Genomic DNA, 21,553 nt, shown 5'->3' with positions numbered 1-21,553 from the left:
CGTAAAACTCAATAACGACTAGTAATTAACAAAATGACCGGATTCGGGATAAATTAACCTGTAAAGCGTTGATATGCCGTAAAACCCAACAACGACAATTGATTAACAAAACGACTGGATTCGGGATTAAATAACCCGAAAAGCATTGATATGCCGTAAAATCCAACAACGACCAGTGGTTAATAAAATGACCGGATTCGGGGTTAAATAACCCGAAAAGCATTGATATGCTGTAAAACCCGACAACGACCAGTGATTAACAAAATGACGGGATTCGGAATTAAATAACCCGGGAAGCATTGATATGCCGTAAAACTCAACAACAAACAGTGATTAACAAAATGACCGGATGCAGAATTAAATAACAATCAACGATCAGTGATTAACACATATCGATCGCAATAACAGACATTTAAGAGAAACTCTGCGTAAGTCAAAGCAATAAAATACGAACATTAAACTTAAGGAACACTTTTGTAGTTAGTAACGTTCTTCTTATGGTGACAGATTTAAAAATAAAAATTGTCCCAATCCCCAAAATCTACGTGGAGGGATCACTGTCAATCATGTATTACGCTTCCAAGTATTTCTGAGTTATCTAAAGTAAATTCGTAAAACTATTCGGCCTCAACGAGAGACTTCAATTATATTAGCGTATCAGTAAGTGTAAAGGCAAACGCTTCGATATTAAAACTGGTGTAAAAGATTTAGTTTATTCAGGAAAGAGATGGAATGTGTGTGACATTGAAATAGATATAAAGGGAAAAGTGCCCCTAGCTGATGTAGAATATAGCCATATTCGTCGTCTCATATATATATATATATATATATATATATATATATATATATATATATATATATATATATATGTATGTATGTATATGTATATATATATATATGTATGTATATATATTAACTGAAATTTTAAAATATTTTCAGATTACAGCTTGTACAATACTGTACAATAAAGTTCATATAAATATTAGTATAATATTTATAAGACAATCCCAGTCAGATAACGAAGCTCAATATACGAAATAGACCAATATTATAAGTGGAAAGTTTGAAATAAAGACAGTAAATAAAAGAAAAATAAGACAAATTAATTATTCGACAAGGAATATAAACGATTAAAAGTTATTTCCTTAATCCATGGATTTTCAATAAATAGCAGAGAAATGTTTGTTTAGAAAAATAAAGTTGATAGGAAGTCGTAAATTTTGGTAGTTAGCACATGTATTGAAAAACGAACAAAATTGCAGTAAAAACCTAAAAGAAGCTAAGATTAAATGAAGAAAAATAAAGGCATAATCATAAGGAAAAAGGTAATGAATAAAGGTATAATTAAAATGGATAATTTTTAGTGTTCAAATGTATATGAGACAATCCATAAAGTAAAACCCATTGCAGACTATAATATTCCAACAAACATTCTGTACAAAAGATTTTTTCTGAAAAGTTCGCTTTATTAGAATTTACTACAAAATTTTTATACTATTAATATATTTAAAAATTAGTCTATTAAAATATTTTAAAAACAGTTGGTGGCACCAATTCTTTTAACTTTATATATATATATATATATATATATATATATATATATATATATATATATAATATTTTCGCAAATATTAAGACAACTCAAGAAATAATGTCACGCAAAATTAATGAGTAGATCGTAATATGTAAACAAAGTTTTCACGAAACTATCGTAGATTGAGTAAATAATAGTGGAACATCTAAATTTAAACTATAATTTGAAGGCGTAGGTCAGTATTTAGGGGTAAAAAATCAATGAAATAAAAAAATTGGGAAGAGAACTATTTATTAAAATAAAAAAAAACATATAAAAACATCAAATGAATATAAGTATAGGTAATTAAGTGAAATATGATTGAAAAGTAGAAATATGAAAATGGGTCGATTGCTGAATTCAAAGGCTATCGAAAAAATTAAAAGTCAATATAAGAGTGTTGGAGAGGTAGGCCCAACTGCTTGATCTCTTAAAATAGAGATTATGAATGTATTCATATATGTATAAATAGTATATTCTGCCGTCTGAAGAGTAACTTTTAAAAAATATGTTTAAATGATATAATATTAAAAATTGTCCATATGGCTATAAAACAATTGTAACGTATAAAAAATAGACAAATTGATTCTCTCATTTTATATTTTGTTGTCTTGATTTTTGCGAAAACATGCTTGATTATGAAAATGATAATCATGAAGCTTAAATAATTGAGTTAATTAATTTTGACTTTGATTTTATTAGTACATGAACATTACCGGAATTTTAATTGAAGGAAATTTTGGTAAAAAAATATTAATAAGGCATATATATATATATATATATATATATATATATATATATATATATATATATATATATATATATATATATATATATATGGGACGTTCAAAAAACGTTTCCTATTTTATTCCGCCCTAATAGACCAGAGGAACTGCAAACTGTATTGTTATAACGATCGAACTCATGAATTAATGATTTTAACGTTTCATCTCTGTTTCATATATTAACGATGAGAGACTCTAAGAAAGCAACCTCTATCATGGACGAGTGTCAAGTGCAAAGATGTGTTATTGAATTCTTGGCAGAATTGCATTGGCAATGGTGGTGACTATGTAGAAAATAAATTCTGGAGCAAACTATATCTCATTTTAATGGTACAACTCTAGGTTTTGTAGCTTTTAACTTTATAAGTTGAAAAGAGTACATTTTCCATCCATCGTATGACAAAGGGCTTTCCGGACGCCCATACTCAGCCATCATTCATCGCTGGTAAAGGCGGATTGAGAATGGTTGTCACTATGTAGAAAATGAATTTTGGAGAAAAATGGTCACTCGATTTAATGGTACAATACTCGTCATATTAAGCCTTCAACATTTTGAGTTAAAAACTAGTGGGCTATTTTTGGAATGACCTCGTATATATGCATACATATGCGGAATATTCAGTGTAGCTTAATCGCCATATATATTTTATAACTTACTAACTAGCTCTACCTGCGTATTGAGCACTTTTGAAGTAAATACTTAAAGTTTACGCATAAATTTATACTTTCGTATATTAATTTTATGTGAGTAGCTGAAGTAGTTATATATATATATATATATATATATATATATATATATATGTGTGTGTGTGTGTGTGTGTGTGTGTGTGTTATATCCTTACTTTAAATTAGAATACAGCAAGAAATACGGGGTTATGGGTGAAAGACATAGGGGTTTACTTACAAGGGAATATAGGTGACATAAGAGTTACTCGACATCTTGTCTTATTCTCTTCCTGTCTTTCTTTTTCTTCTCTCTCAGTCACGTGAGAGGGTATAGTTTATTTTATCTATGAAGGGATGTTAGGTCATTCCATTACATCACCTTCCTCCCAAGCTAAATTCTTCCATTGAATTTTGCTTCTACCATTTCCCTTTTTTAGACTTTGTCCAAACAATTCGGTCCTCTTCCTTTTCCTTTCCCTTCTTTTCACCATTTGTGTTTGCCGATTTTTTACTTTTGGAGAGTGGCTGGATTTCTGAGTTACTGGTACTTCCTTGTTTGGAGGTTGTTTTTTTTTTACATTGGGGTCACCACTTATCAAGGCTCGGAGGCCACTCAGGGATAAGGGTTATTGCGTGTACAGTAATCGATGAGATAGTATTGTAGTAATCATTAGTATTGGAGATTTAATAGTGTGTCTTACTTAAGGGGGCGGGTTGTCAGGAATTTGTTTATGTTGGATTTGAAGACATCCAATTTGTAGTCAGGTGGGAAACAGGCAAACGGAAGAGAGTTCCACAGTCGTGCACTTCTGAGAAAGAAGCTCTGCTCATGGAATCTACGTTTTGATTTAGGCACAGATAAAGAGTGGGGAAATAAAAAATGCGCTTAAATGTGATATTTTTATTTATACAGATTTCGGATTTATTATTATAGGGGAAATTTTGTATTGATTATTATATTGTACCTAATATATGGTAAGGATATCAAAAGTTAACAAAATATGACACGGTTGCCATCAGTTAGAATCGAAACCAAAACATCTAACGCTCTGCTCTTACTCAGTAACGTTTGAGCTATCGTCAGACGGATAAAAATAGTTTTTTTTTACACAGTGATCACCACTTATCAAGGCCCGGAAGCCACTCAGGGATAAGGGTTATTGCAAGTACATTACGTTAGTGTGGAGATTTGACGAAGTGTTTACTTAAGGGGGCGGTTCATTAGGAATTTGTTAACGTTGGACTTGAAGACATCCAAGTTGTAGTCCGGTGGGAAGCAGGCAGACGGAACAGAGTTCCACAGGCGTGCAGTTCTAAGAAAGAAGCTTTGTTCATGGAATCCGCGTTTTGATTTAGGCACAGATATAGAGTGGGGGAAATTTTTCACAGTGGATTCAGCTAGAGGGGTTTTTTTTCGTGAAAGATTGGCGAGGGGGGACCAGAGATTGGAGTCCAGACGAGCACCTGCCATGGAAATAAGGATAAAACAAGGATAGGCTCACAACGTCTCTTCTGTGGGAGAGAGGCTACAGGGAAGAGAAAAAAGCACCCCCCACTAAACCAAGAAGTCTATTTTGTACTCTGTCAAGCAGGATAGACTGTTTTTAGCAGCTCCTACCTAGATGTACTCCATCCTTGGACGTACCTGGTTTTTATACAGATAGAGAATTGCATCAGTAGTGAAATATCTTCTGGGGCGGTAGAAGGATCCCACCATTTTCCCAGCGTCCTTGGCAACAGACCTGATGTACATGTTCCATTTTAGATCAGGAGTAAAGGTCAAACCCAGAAGCTTGTCAAAACATGGAGCCTTCCCAAGATGAGAGCCATCCATTTCAATTGATGGCAGATGGGGATCAGAGCGTTGATGATGTAAAGATAGAAGCTTGGTTTTGGATGCATTAAAAGTGACCAGCCACCTCTTCCCCCACTGTACCACGCACTCAAGATCAGAGGAGAGAGAGAATTAGAGAGAACTTTGTAATTTACGGCTTTTGATGTGTTGCCATAGATGGTCGTGTCATCAGCATAGATGTCAACGAATGATTTAAGTATGTGTTTTGGGAGATCATTGATGTAGATCATGAAGAGAGTTGGGCCTAGGATTGACCCCTGAGGGACTCCAGCATTAATACTGTGGGCCTCTGATTTCTGCCCATCAACCACTACTCTTATGAACCTATCAGAGAGAAATGATTTAATGATTGAGAAAAAATTTCCAGTAATACCGTAGCTGGAAATCTTGAGAAGTAGACCCTTATGCCATATCTTATCGAAGGCCTTCGATATGTCAGGAGCAATTGCCCTGGAATGGAAGCCTTTGTCAAGAGTTTCACTAACCATATGAGATATAACCGTTAGCACATCTGCTGTAGATCTTGCAGAGCGGAAACCATATTGCATGTCACTAAGGAGGTTGTTTCTGTTGAGGTGGTTGACTACTTCTTTATTTAATATGGATTCCAACAACCTACTCATGACACACAGGAGACTTATTGGTCTGTACTGAGAAGATGACTTATCACCTGAATTCTTAAATACAGGGCATACTGATGAGGTTTTCCAGGGTGTTGAAAGCACGTCTCCTTAAGGCAACGCTTAAACAGTTTTGTAAGTATGGGGGCAAGTTCTGGTTGGAGCTTTTTCAACACTATAACCGGAATGCCGTCAGGGCCAGTTGCTTTACTGGAATCAAGGTTCTTGATTAGCTTGGCGACCTCATGCACAGATATTTGTATGTTGCATAGCGTGTTGTCTGTTATAGGAGGAAATACATGGAGTTGATGGCCTTTGTCGTATAGGGTAGAATTAGCTGCAAAGTTCTTGGCAAATAGTCTGGCCTTGTCTGGTGCTGACGAAATTACCTCAAGTCCATTGATGATAGTTGGGATAGAACGCACGCTTCTGTTCAAGATCCTGTTTGCTATTTACCAGAACTGGTGGGAACCAAGCTGCTGCTCAGCTACTTTGGATTTAACGGACTGAGCATATAGCTCTCTTGCATTTTTATTACTCTTTTACAGTGGTTGTATATGGAAAGTGTCATATAGCACTTCCATTGGTAACTGTTGGTTTCGACTGTTTCTATGTATCGGGGTCTCAGTTGGTTAATATGTTTTTGTGGAAAAAAGTCTGCCATTTTATAATGTAAACCATTCTCCCAATTCTTCTTGATATTATGCCTTCTTCCCAAAAACTCTTCCCTTCCCGATAATTTTTGAAGAAAGTTTTATCCCCGTCATTGTAAGCCTTGTACCTTAAATTATCTTTGATACGTTTTTTTTACTTTTTCTCTTGGGATTAACCGGTCGAACACCGAACGTACCTTCCTGGCAAACATAATTTCAGCTGGGGATAATTTAGCATTTGTATTTGGTGTTATCCTATATATGGCTAATAATTTTTTAATGCTTTTTTCTTACGTGTCGATGTTATTATTCTTTTTAAAGCTTGTTTAAAAGTATCGACAAATCTTTCCGCTTGTCCGTGTTATCGAAGGTGAAAAGTTGGTATTATAATGTGTTCAATGGCCAGTGCCTCACAGTAGGGCTTGAATTTTTGACCTGTGAACATAGTGCCATTATCACTAACAATTGTTTTCGGAACTTCGAGCCGATTAAATACCTCGTTCAGCGCTTTTATTGTGTTTGCCGCTGTAGGGTGTTTGTATTTAAAAAAATTCTGGCCATTTTTACATACTATCTACGATTACTAGGTAATAATATCCCTTCAGAGGTCCTGCGTAATCAATATGGGTGCGCGTCCAGGATATATCTTTTTAGGTCAAGGTTGTGTCCGTATGGGGGGAGATCTTGTGGCTAGTTGGCAACCTCTACATAATTTCACCATTTCCTCAATGTCCTGATCCATTCAAGGCCAGTATGTGATTCCTCTCATTAGGGCCTTCATTCTGGAGATTGCAGGATGTCCCATATAGAATTCCTTTATGATTTTCTTTTGTAATACTTGCGGTATTACCACTCTGTCTGCATACATCAGAGTTTCATCACACATAGAAAATGGAAACAATTTTAATCCTTTTCTATTCTTTTCGTCTTGTCCCACTTGTTTTTTTTTATTTTATTAATATATTCATCTGTTTTCGCTGCTTTCTTTATTTTCTCAAGTGTAACAGGAAGTTTCCTAACAGTATTTATTAATATATCTGTTAGTTCATTTTCTTCTTTTAGTGCTGCTATAACAGTTTCTTCAAATTCAGTTTTACTGGGGATCAATCTCGACAAACCATCTGCATGTGCAATTTTACTAAATACTAAATGTTTCATTTTGAAATCGTAATTGAGCAAAATAATACTCAATCTATTTGCCGTATGATTAGGAATCCCTTTTATCAGACAAAAATTCGATAGTAATGGTGTATGGTTCGTTTCCAAGACGAAAGATCTTCCATGAATGAATCTATGAAACTTTCTCATGGGATACACAATCGCCAAACCCTCTTTTTCGATATGACTGTACTTTCTTTCAGCTGGTAATAAACCCTCGAGGCATGAGAAATTGGTTTAGTAGATCCATCTTCCATTCTGTGTAGAAGCACCGCTCCTAAACCGTATTCGCTCGCATCTGCCGCTACAATAAGATCCTGTTTCGGATCATAATGTGCTAACGCTAGTTCTGATAACAAACATCTTTTAATTTTTTGGAATCCTTCCTCACATTCTTTTGTCCAGAGCCATTTTTTTATTCTTCTTCAATAATTCATTTAATGGTGCTCTTAGTTCATGCATATTTGGGATATAAGAATTATAGTAGTTTGCTAGACCCAAGAATGACTGTAACTTCATTACATTGTCTGGTCTAGGCATGTCTCTGATTGATTCTGTCCTATTTAGGTTAGTTCTTCTACCTTTCCAATCAATTAGTTGTCCCAAATATTCAATCTTATCCATACCAAAATTTCGAGAGCCACTTTAAATCCGTAGTCTTCTATTTTCTCGACTACCTTCCGAATATGGTTTTTATGTTCTTCAACATTTTTGCTTCTTATCAAAATGTCGTGTAAAAAGCCATTGCAAAATCCAAGCCTGCTAGCATGGCATACATAATTTGTTGAAATAAATTTGGTGCTACTTTCAACCCAAACGGCAATCGTTTTAGGGAAAATAATCCTTTATGAGTATTCATTGTCAGGTATTTAGAACAATCTTCGTAGACTTTGACCTGCAAATATGCTTTTGACAAGTCAATTTTTGTGAAAATTTTTCCTCCATTTAACTTAGAAAATATTTCCTCGGAGGTAGGGAGTGGATAGTTATGATCCTTTAAGCAATCATTCAGTCCCATCGAAAAATCTCCACATACCCTGATTTTTTTTCTTTTTCTTTTTCACATAAACTGTGGGTGATGCCCATTCAGAGTAGTCCACTTTTTTTATTACTCCGATTTCTTCGAGTCTATTTAATTCTTTCTCGATTGTTTCTAATGCCGAATACGGAACCTTCCTTTTGAGTTTAAACACCAGTTCAAATTTCACTTCCGTTTAAGTGAAGCAACCCAGACCTTCAGAAAATACATTTTAAGATCCTTCTTCAAATCCACAACAAATCTTCCTGGCAGTTTGGGACTTTCAGATCCTGTCACATTTACTCTTTTGCAAAATGAGTTTATTGGTTTCTCCCATAAATTGAAAAGTATCATCAAATCTATACCGAATAGATTAGAATTTTTTCCAGGTATCACATATATTTTAGTTTTTTAACGTCATTTCATTCAGGGTCGCATTAGTATAAAATTCACCTTTGAATTTTAATCTATTTCCAGACATTCCTCTTGCAATTTTTTTGTGTTTTGCAGCTTTGGAGAACCAATGTTCTTCCATGTTGTTTCATCAATTAAGGATATTTTACTTCCAGTATCCAAAAGACAGTTTACTTTCCGGCCATTAATTCTAACTTCAATATATTTCCTTTTTTTACCATACATGGACTCTATTTTAGAACCAATGGTTTTTATTTCAGGCTTACAGTATTTCTCCTTTTTGCATACTGTTGACTTGTGTCCTTTACGCCTGCACTTATAGCATAATTTGCTTTTGAAAGTAGCCCTCTTTGTGAAGTGATTCTTTCCTCCACACGTCTTACAGTATTTTTTTTTACATAGTGGTCATCTTGCTTTACCCTTTGTATTTTGTCAACATTTTTCTCTTCGATACTAGTATTATCCTGCTTAAAGTTTAACAGTTTCTGGCATTCCTCAGTAACTTTCTGTACGGTTATTTCAATGTCACTGTTCATAATGGATAATATGCTAGAACGAATCTCTTTATCCTTCGAGGATGTTAACCCTTGCACAAATATCAAGCATTTAAACATGTCCTCTTTAAGGTCTTTTAACTTAAATTACCCGCATTGACTCTCCCAGCATAGGCGATAAAGTCTTCATCTTGTTTCAAAATATTTAAACACCTATAACGAGTATAAAACAAGCGTTCCCCGAAAATATTCGATAAAATTTCTATAGTCTCTTTAAAAGAAATATCTTCGGGATTCCTTGGGAGTATAAAATTTGTATACTTGGTATTTTCATGGGAACCCAGTTTTTGCAACAGTAAAATAATTTTTTCTTCATCCGACCAGGCCTGACATCGTTTGGAAAAAATATTTTCCTATCTACGATAACATGCTGGAAACGTTAAGCCATTAGTTGGTTCATATAAAAATTCTGTCAGCGAATTTGCAATTCCTTCCAGAGTGAACCGACAATCCTTTTTTTCTTCTTGTTTTATTAATATTGTTTTTAATACGTCACTTTGTTTTAACTGCTCTTTTTGTAAAAATTCCATCTGACTTTGCTGCGCTGCCAATGCTAATTCTATCGTTTTTGTAAACCCGGCTAATTATTCCATGTTGAAAGAATTTTTTTAACACAGTAATAAAACAAAAGGTTAACAGTACCTGCACAAAACATTAAATAAATTCACTAAATAGTTTTATTTTTTTTAACCACAAAAAACATTCATCTGTAGACAAGGCTTTTACAACACACATGAAATTGACACTAAAACACATCCCACACGTTTTTTCCGCCGTATTTGTTTTTCTTCTCATGAAACAAAAGAAATTTGAAATGGACACTTTCAAAGATTGTTTCTTTCAATGCTTCATAAAATGTCAATTTCTCTTCTTTTTTTTTAGTAGGACCGTAACAGACTGAATTAAAAAATACAACTTACTTTTATGTGCCTTAGCTTGTTTTTATCAGTAGTTGAATTTATCCGTGCCGTATATTCTTCTCTTTGTTTTCCAATATTTTGGGCTTAAAGTTCCGTTTTTGTGAGTTCGAATCCTGTCGCCATTTGTTATACCCTTACTTTAAATGAGAATAAACCAAGAAATACGGGGTTATGGGTGAAAGACATAGGGGTTTACTTACAAGGGAATACAGGTGACATAAGAGTTACTCGACATCTTGTCTTATTCTCTTCCTGTCTTTCTTTTTCTTCTCTCTCAGTCACGTTCATTTCATCTATGAAGGGATGTTAGGTCATTCCATTACATCAATATCTATATAATGATTGTGTCGCTGTAGTTTTTGCCATTTGTTCATTTTATAATTTCTTTTCTGTTGTCTTATTAAAACGGTTAGTTGTTTAAATTCTAACTATCAAAGGAAGAAAACTTTGTCGATGACTAAAGGGAATAATTATGTTAACGTTTAATTATATATAAATATGTTTGCGCGCTCACCACACACGCACGTTTACACACTTGTTCACATATATTTGCAAACATACTCGTTCATATATTATTTTGTTTTTTAGTGCATTTTTTTCAAGTTCCATAGATTTTAGTATTGATCATTGTATTATGGTAAACTTTTATTTTGAATTTTAGTCTAATTCGTTCTATGCGTTTTATCGAGTTTGGTATAACTTCAATTCTTTTGTTTTTTATATATTTGTTTTTTTTATTGATTTTTTTTATAGTTTAACGTTTTATTTATTTTATTTTAAACATTTATTCATTACTAGACTACCTGTGACCTGTTGGGCCAGTATATTTTATAACTAACTATGGTGTTTTTTTAACGATTCCAACTTGTAATGAAAAATACAAATAAAATAATCGTAAATAAACAATTTGGGACGCGAACAACGTACAATTTTTATCAAGTTCTAAATTTCTCTTTATAGTTTTTAATCACTCAAAACTTGAGCAAAGAAAATATTTTTTTAAAAATATGTAACTTGATCAAGTAGTTTTTTTTTATATTAAAACATATTTATTAGTATTTAAGTTTCAACGTTCACCGGCAAATTATTAAAACATTATTTGTGTATATTATTATTTTAGATGATAAAATAATTCCAATTTGCCATAAAAATACAATAAAAAAATCGTAAATAAACAATTTGACACGTGAAAAACGTACATTTTTTTCGTCAAGTTCTAAAATTCTATCGATAGTTTTAATGACTCACAACTTTGGTAAAAAAATATTTTTTAAAAATATGTTAAGTGATAAAGTATTTTTTACATTAGAAAAACATATTTGTTTTGTTTGTTTTTTTTTTGTTTGAAAACGATTTCAACGTGCAATGAAAATACAATAAAAATTTGGGACGCTAAAACCGTGCATGGTTTCATCAAGGTTTTAACAGCTGGGCAAGCTGATCTAGGATTAGATATTTACGAGTAATTGGCGTCCAAGCGATTGTCGGACGTAATATGCCGACTTCGAGGAGTCACAGTCAGCAGCGATGGCGTGAGGTTCGGACCGGCTTGGTGCGCAGTTACAGAGCGGGTCAACAAAGGTATTAAAGAGGCCGGAGAAAAGAGATGGATGTCTATTGGTGATCCGGATTTTCAAGCAGAATTCGACGGGAATCAGTGGAAGGAAGAGTGGGCGTGGAAGAATAAATCGCCGACGTTAACAAACAGGGTGACATCCTACGATAATTCGCTCAAAGAAAGAGAAAGAAAGGATGTTGAACGAGAAGTGGACAAATGGATCGAGGAGGGCATACTGTTGTCGTCGACAGATCACGTCGAATCGGGCATCTTGTCATTGATTGCAGTTCTGCAACCAACAAAAGGGAAAGTCAGACCAGTTCTGGATTTCCGAGAGTTGAACAAGTACCAGTTGGTCAGATATAAAGGCAGGACCTACTGTTTTACGAGAGTGGATTTCAGGTTGAACTCGGCATCCAAGATCATGTTGATCATTCTGAGGAAGGTTCTGAAAAGAATGAGGAAAGGAGATTGCACCCTGAGCTCGTACTTCGATGACATTCTCGTAAATGAAACTCTGATGATAGAAAAGGGTTTGGGTGGAACAGCTGCTAACCGACAATACTACCGCATTTAAATCGGTAACAGTTGCGAATGTAATAAAGAAATCGAAAATTCGTCAATTCTTCAGAGCTGCCAATAGACCCGCTGGCAACGGGATTGTGAAAAGAAACAACCGGACAATAAAAGCAGTGGCAGAGAGAGGGAGCACCTCGCTCGGGCAAGCTGATGCAATATGTCGCTTAGATCGGGAACAGTGCAAGAGACAGTTCCACACCTGTCGATATTCACGTACTCCTGGAGACATCCCAGGGTTGAGCCGGCAAGTAGGGACATAGAGATAATAGGGACCATCAAACTCGGGGATGAAGTACGGGTGAAGCCCCCAGGGGTGCGATGTACCAGATAATGGAGCAGAGGACGCGTGACCAGGAGCAATACGAGCAACAACATTACGGTAGACGGCGTATCGAGACATATTCTCGACGTCAGGCTTGTTGTAAGTGAAACGATGGAAAGCGATATGCAGCAAGAGGATGGCGAGGCACCTCAGAGGCTGAGTAGGGAAAGACGAAAGTCATAGTGGATGAAAGAGTACGAAATGTGATCTAGAGATCAGATGGGGGAGGATGTCGTTTAATGTTAAGAGAAATGAAATCAGAAGTATCACAGCGTGTGTACCTCGGGCGGGGTCGGGCGAGAAAGAGAGAGACTAAAGATAGCGCCCGTAGTTTTATGAACGGTGTTCTCGTAAAGTCTCACGAAATAACGCCGCACACATACAAATAAGGGGAATTTACAGGTTGTATAAAAGCAGCTCGAATCGAGAAGTACGGGAATGAATCCGTATCTTTGACGATTGTCGGTGCTAATCACATTGTTGGATTTCGAACCACGTGTTTGTTGACCCGTTGCTACGATTTCTCTTGAATTGACCCGTTGCTACGATTTCTCTCGAATTGACCCGTTGCTACGATTTCTCTCGAATTGACCCGTTGCTACGATTTCTCTCGAATTGACCCGTTGCTACGATTTCTCTCGAATTGACCCGTTGCTACGATTTCTCTCGAATTGACCCGTTGCTACGATTTCTCTCGAATTGACCCGTTGCTACGATTTCTCTCGAATTGACCCGTTGCTACGATTTTCCTCGAGTTGAAACAAGAACAATAAATATATGAAGACGAGAAAGATTTCACAACCGGCTGCTGACTCTAGTCCACAAAACGTATGTATAATTAAAAGAACACAGTTCAACAGTAAACATTCAGATTACGGTTCTTTAAGCAACACTAAACACCCATACCTTTTCTTACAGTTGTAAATGTAACTTTATTTAAAATTCAGTTACATCGTGCTTGCAATGCCAATTTTAACTCGCTTGGCTTTGGCTTCCCCGAAGTAAGGGAACCGATGCTCCCACAAACGAACAGCTTTGTAATTGATCAAAACTTCTATGCACCGATTGCTCAATAGCTTTTACTCAACTGTTTCTAAACTCCATTGTTTTTTGACGTTTGAAAATAAGGATAATGTTATTGCATATTGTTACTGGTGTATTCTTGATCTGTCAACTATTTATTCGTTTCCAAAACTGGCTATCTAACATTCGATTTGCATTAACTCTGTAAACTGCATATTTATCTAGCTAATATACTCGCTGTCAATCTTAGGCCTCGATATTTTACATATGCTACCTCGTACTTACAGAAAAGACATTGCATGTCTCTTTCTGCTCTATAGTTATTTTCATAGTAGGTGATCACCTGTCTTTCTCTTCTCTATCTATCTATCTATCTGTCTATATCTTTCTCTCTGACTGTCACGTTTCCTGTGAAGATTTTATTTATAATAGCATTCTTTACTTTAATATTTCCTTTGTCTATTGTCTTAACCGTTTCACCGATATCTGCTCAAATATTTCTGGACAGAATTATGCATCCAGTTAGACAATGGTGGAAATATTAAATTCTTAACATTTAAATTAATTTGCGTGTGTGCTACCTATTACATGTTTTTCTTCCCGGCGTTGCCTGCGATTATTTAACGCTACTAGGTTATATTTGTTCATTGGCTGATCCGTCGGGCGATGAATGGATAAGCGTGTTGAAAGAACATCTAATCGTGATTGGTCCAACTAAACAGAACTTGCAAGAACAGTTTGACGAGTAAAACGCCGTTGATGATCGAATTGGAAACACAACCGAATTACAACGGACAACAATTAATACGGGTGAAATTATAAAAGTACTCTCCTAATATCAGTCCGAGTCGTTAACTTCTGAGCGATCGTCACCTCCGAAAACATTTGTAATACTAATGAAAATGCGTTCACTAAGAAATGTTTTAAAAAGTAAATTAAAAATATTCAAATTAATAGCGACGTTTAGTAATAGTATTTATTTCTGTTAAGAAAATTAATTGGATTCATTAAATTGAGGAAACGAGTGACTGTGCTAATTAATTGATAGTGTCTGTAAAAGTTTTTTTTAAGCATCCAATATTAACAAACTATTTTTTTAATTTTTTTTTACGCAGTGGTCACCACTTATCAAGGCCCGGAAGCCACTCAGGGATAAGGGTTATTGCAAGTATATTACGTTAGTGTGGAGATTTGATGAAGTGTTTTCTTAAGGGGGCGGTTCATTAGGAATTTGTTAACGTTGGACTTGAAGACATCCAATTTGTAGTCAGGTGGGAAGCAGGCAGACGGAACAGAGTTCCACAGGCGTGTAGTTCTAAGAAAGAAGCTTTCCACGTTTTGATTTAGGCACAGATAAAGAGTGGGGGAAATTTTTCACAGTGGATTCAGCTAGACGGGTGTTTTTCATAAAAGATTGTGGAGGGGGGACCAGAGATTATAGTTCAGACGAGAACCTGCCATGGAAATAACGATAAAACAAGGATAGGCTCGCAACGTCTCTTCTGTGGGAGAGAGGTTTCAGGGTAGAGAAAAGGCCATCCCCCACTAAGCCACGAAGTCTATTTTGTACTCTGTCAAGGCAGGATAGGCTGTTTTTAGCAGCTCCTGCCCAGATATGGCAGCAGTATTCCATCCTTGGACGTACTTGGCTCTTATATAGATAGAGAATTGCATCAGTAGTGAGATATCTTCTGGAGCGGTAGAAGGATCCCACCATCTTTCCAGCGACCTTGGCAACAGAATTGAAACAAGAGACTATGGCAAGCTGCATACCGACACCTATTTCTCATCTTGATTTACACCTTATTTGCTAAAGACAGTGAGACATGGAAAAATACAATTAAAATTATTAAAAATTAAAAGCATTTAAATATTATAAAGTAAGAGAAGTTAATGAAAAGGATGTAAAAATTATCTTCCCTTACAAAGACGTTAACTTCAGATTTTACCATACAATTTGGATGTAAATTTTTATATCCTTTTCATTAACTTCCCTTACACTATGATATTTGAATACTTAAAAAACTTTTGTGTTTTTCCATGTCTCACTGATTTAAGCAAATAAGGTGTAAACCATTATAATTATTTGCTAATATTTTCTCCTCTGAAGAGATGGTAGACATCGAAATACTATAGGATAAGGAATTATAATATTTCAAATATATTCTTTGTCTTACATAGAATAATAAAAGTCTTTTGATTTGAAATTTAAACATTTCATGTCATAATTTTTTAAATTTATTGAATGACTAAAATTTGATTTATTTGCTCTATCTTGTATATCGAGCAATTTTTATTTAGATGGGATAGTTCTCATAGAATATTACTGCCAATAATATTTTGTAAGACTTATAAGTTTCTATACCAGTTGATTGTTATATATATATATATATATATATATATATATATATATATATATATATATATATGAAAATTAAATAAGATATGTGTTACATTGAACGCTTTAAAGCCAAATAGCTGCAACGCGAATTTTCTTTTTTTTTATCTTTATAAAATAAACAAATGTCTATTTTTAAAGAAATATATTTCGGAGATATACACTCCTTTTTCAATCTATATATATGTCTGTATTTTTTCCTCTTATTCTTCGCCATGGTGTTGAATGGGAGAAGTTGAGTTGATGTTAGCTGCGAATTTCTTTGTAGCTGGATGAATACGCGTGGTCGCGCGTGGTTTGAAAATCTGGGTAGGTTATCCATTAAAAGGCGTTGAGTGAAATTTGAAAATTAAATAAGATATGTGTTACATTGAATACTTTAAAGCCAAATAGCTGCAACGCGAATTTCTTTTCACCTTTATAAAATAAACAAATGTCTATTTTTGTTGTAATGAATGCATTGTTGTTATGAATGCATTGACGATGATACGTACGAATTTTAGAAAGGCGAACCATTGCAAGATAGATCTACCTTACTTTAAAATGCTAGGTCTATTTTGGTGCCTTTAGTAAAGACCCACCGCTCAATATTCTTGCTGACGAGGAGACCTTGTTTTCAAAAACTATATGACAAAATTATTGTCCAAGACTCAATGTCTATCACAATAAAAACATCGTTTCTGAAACGATCGTACAATTTATGGATTTTGTTTGTTCTTCGTTATGAAATCGACTTTTAATTTTTAATTTTAATTATGAATTATCAATCATCTTACTTTATATATATATATATATATATATATATATATATATATATATATATATATATAAACATTATTAAGGGTAACAAAGGTGAAAGTAAAAGGGTGTGCTGAGAAAGACTGGCCAGGGAAGGCATTAGTAGTAGCAACGAATGGGCGGTATTCATAGATAGCTAGTACCAGGTTTTTTTTTTTGAGGCAACAAGCGGACCAAATTCTGGGTTGAGTAATTGGGTCCAGTTTAAAGAGAGAGAGAGAGAGAGAGAGAGAGAGAGAATGCAGGGTTACGGCACATATTTAACAATTGTGTCAAGCTGGCTAAATGTTTTCGTACTTAACTTGCTGTCTTTAGGTTTTAGTTTCGATCTCATATCGAGTATTTTTTTACTTACAAGAATTGAACTGTTTAGAAAAAAGCATAATACCTGCATGCACTTGTCTCAGTTTCTTTTCTTTTTTTTTTACTTTTTTGGGGTGGGGGTGGGGGAGAATTTAACGTTATGTCTAACACCTACAGTATTTCTGTCAATAATTAATAAGAAATCTGCATGAAGTAAAATATAATATTTATGCATATTTTATGACTAGGCAATATAGTGGAAGGTCCCGAAACGCTCTGAGAATGAATTGCTCAATCTATTAAATACACGGGAGTCCAAGTAAATCTTGATATTACAGCATTATTCGAGTGTAAATGTTTGACTTATTACATTTTACTTTTTTGTACAATAAACCTGTTATACTTACTTTGTGTGTTGACCGCCATTTAATCTTAATTAATTTTTCTCCATGAATATATCAATATGCATATCTATTTTTTTTTTTCAAATAGAAATTAACAATTTTTTAATGCCTCCATACATTAGTGTTCATGTTTCCGCAAACATCAACGCAGGAAATTAAAGTTACTTCTGGTCAAGAGAATCGAACGAAGTTACAAATCCATCCTTGACTTCGTATGCTAGCACAAGAATTGCAGGGAATTTAGTACCTATAAATGCTAGGTCAGTATGCATTTTCAGTAAACAGTCGCGGAGTATTCGGTGACAAAGTCGGAATGTTGCTTTCTATATATTTTGCTTTAAAGTAATTTATAAAATATATATGGCGATTAAGCTACACTGAATATTCCACATTTAATCCACTCTAGGACTCCTCAGACTTATGCGCGAATTCTGTGGTTGTTTATCGTTTTTATATGCTCCTCTTCTATTGAGATTTTAGTTAGCCAATCAGCTTTCTAGTATCCACCGTGCCCTTCCTATCAGCCAATGGGCATGCATTTTATCGGACAAAGGATCTGTTTTAAAACTAGGTTAGTGTTTTTTCTTTTGTTATTGTTATTGTTAGTTTATATATAAATATATATATATATATGTGTACATACATATATATATGTGTGTACATACATATATGCACATATATATACATATATATATACATATATTTGTATTTTGCTTTAAATACATATTTATATATGTTTATACATACGTATACTATATCTAATGTCTATATAATTGCATATATATATGTATGTATATATATATTCATCTACATTTAATACTGTCTCGCTGTATCACAGCTTATCAGTGCGACTAGACAAACAACTACGTTAAGCCAGGGTCGAAATTCGACCGCCAAAACGATAGTCGGCATTTCTAACCGTTACGCTATTCGGCTACTGCTATGCCGATAATGAATAAACAATGTTTTGACATTGTCTAAACGCCAAAGCTCAATTTGTTTACACAAAGGGTACCGTTTTATACGCTAATGGCAGTTTTTATATCACTTCCAAATATGTTCAACCCATGATAAGGAGCAACGAATTCATGCGCGCTGTTACATCGAATATAAACCTCAACGGTACTCGATTAAATAAATGTCACTTTATAATTTTAGTACGTGTATGCTATTTTACGTGCGGTAAACGAGGCAGAAGCTTGACCGGATCAATGCGATTTTCGCGACCCCGATCCATTCTGATTTCCAAATCATTTCCCCTTGGCCCCGATTACTTCATTTATTAAAATGTGATATTCTCCTGAAGGATGATGTCAAAAGGTATACCAAACAGGTGAACGATGATGAATGACACGTTTTTCAATCTGAGAGAAACAACGGTTTTCAAATCAGTTTTTCCGTTGAAGCTATGCGAATAAGGCATTGCGAATTACGTAGAATAATTTAGATAGAATGTTACCTCAAACATATGTCCGTGTGTGTCACTCATTTCGGTAAGTTAGAAAGTAAAGTTTAGAAGTAAATAATTAGTTTTTCTTTCCGTAGTCAATTCTCTCTAAAAACATTTATGAAAACTCTCAGTAGAACGTCTCCTTGTTTTCTTTTCTTTTTTTTTTAGAAAAATAACTTATTTCTATAGTAACCAATAGACGAAACGTCAATGACGGGAAAAAGCGTCTTTAACAGAAATTGAAAAACGTATCATGTATAAATGCATAAATACTTTAATTTTATTGTTCTAGTTGTGAATTTTTGAAGTAAAGAATGACTCGTCGTATTATTTGGATTATCCGAACTACTGTTTTCATCTTGAGCGTTATTTGTACAATGTTTCGATCGATGTAAGCTTCCATCTTCTTCAGTGTGTATAATTCACCATGTTTGATATTGTCATTGACAATATTACAGGTGCTTCATTTTCATAAAGAGAATCCACAAGATATTGATCATCAGTGCTCTTCAAAATGCTGCCATATACAATTGTTTCATCAACAAGTCATCTATGAATATGATCTTGATAATCATTAATGCAGATTAGAAAAATATTTCGCTCGGAAGAGATCATTGAGATGAGCCAGCAATGATATTATGTGCTGTAGATATTTCCATCAACAAGTACTTTTAGAGAAGTATCAAAAATGAAATGGTTGTGAACGCATTGCCAGATATTCCATAGCTAGCAAGTTTGGTGAAAAACCCGTTGTGTCTGACTATATTAAAAATCTTTCAGCTATTGCTCGAGAAATAAAAATTCACTGATCCTATGCGATATTATAGTCAGCACATCAGTAGCTTACAGTGCAGGACGAAATCCAAATTGATTTCCAAATTGTAGATTGTTGTGTGAGTGTTGTTGACAATTACTTGATTTACAACACATTGAAACAACTTACACTTGCTCATGACGCATAGGTTATTACTGAGTTGAAAATAATTGATAACCAGTACTTTAAAATAGTTGGCAGATTAACGAAGTTTTCCAAAATGATGGAAAATGTTTCCCTCCTAAGGAACGGAGAACGAATAAACGAAGCGGCATTCACACTAATAGGGTTGAACTGGCTTCTTTCGAAGGAGGAATTTTCTAGGGAATATCATATTCACAAGCAGTCCCCAGTCTTGTGTATATCCCGGTCAGGTAAGATGACGACATAGGTTTTTGTATGTCTTGCAGGACTGTGTCGACGTCCTCATACACACAGCGCTTGATATTTACAAATGATCACCATCTTATATTGGCCAAGTTCTAAGTTGCTTAACTTCTGTGATCTAAGAAGAACCAGTGTGTCAGCGTAATTTATTCTATAAACATCAGTTGAATAAGTTTGTTAAAATAAAAGTAAGATCCGATAGCAAAGAATAACAAAGAAAATGAATGGAATGTTGTCAGAGCCAGTTGCGTTGCTAATGCCAAGATTTCTGATAAATTTGGCACCATTGACAAAGTAACAACTGCGGCGTTAACGCAAAAACTTCTTTGATAGAGAGCGACACCCAATATTTAAATATTCTAGAACCCACTCAATCTTTCATGAAGGTTCTGAAAAGTTCTGGGAATTTCTAGGTTTTTCTAATTCTTTCCATTTCTTTTTCTCCGTTGCTGTAGATTTTTGTGAACGAAAATCTTTCTGAAATAACAAGAAAAGATAAATTAATATCTATATAATAAGGCTTAACTTCTGTGTGTCTGTCTGCACACAAATTATCACCTATATGATTTACTAGTATACTAAACTGACCACATACAATGATAGTTGATGTATCAAGGAGCAAAAATAGGTATGATATTCACCGAAAAAACAGGGGTGGGACCACAGGGAGGGGAGAACCTTATGCACACTCACATTGTTTCACGTAGAGCTACCAGATTCGTCAGGATAATCCATTATAGAGAAAAGAAGTTACACCTCTCATTACCACCAACGGGGGTCACTTATAATTGTAAACCCTGTGTACGCTCACACCTTAATTTACTTTCAGAGTTACCAAATAAGGCAGGATAACCGACCATAGGCGTGGGGGGGGTGAGGTTTTGACGGGTTACACCGCTCAGCCGCACGTTTGGGCGCTTAGGGGTGTCACTAATAAATAGAAACCCGATGATGAAACCCGATATATATATGTTAAGATTTTTGTTCCTTAGAAGCGCAGGTTGAGTTTGAATAAAATGAATACGTATTATTTACGTTTGAAGCCAAAACAACGCATTATTACAAAATAAACAGGCATTGAATTCCGCGTGACCAAAAGCACCGTCCCGAGACTTAAAAAACTACCGTATAAACAGCGAACGGACTTATACTTGCTTATTCTCAGCCCTAGGAACAACATGACAAACTATTTCGTTTTGTTCAAATTAATCATTGCTTATTTTATAATATATATATATATATATATATATATATATATATATATATATATATATATATATATATATAAAAATTCCCGTTCA

The sequence above is a fragment of the Euprymna scolopes genome, chromosome 12 (genome assembly GCF_053919585.1).
Source record: "Euprymna scolopes isolate OS-2025 chromosome 12, ASM5391958v1, whole genome shotgun sequence".
Lineage (NCBI taxonomy): Eukaryota > Metazoa > Mollusca > Cephalopoda > Sepiida > Sepiolidae > Euprymna > Euprymna scolopes.
Note: the sequence above shows the minus strand (reverse complement) of the source record.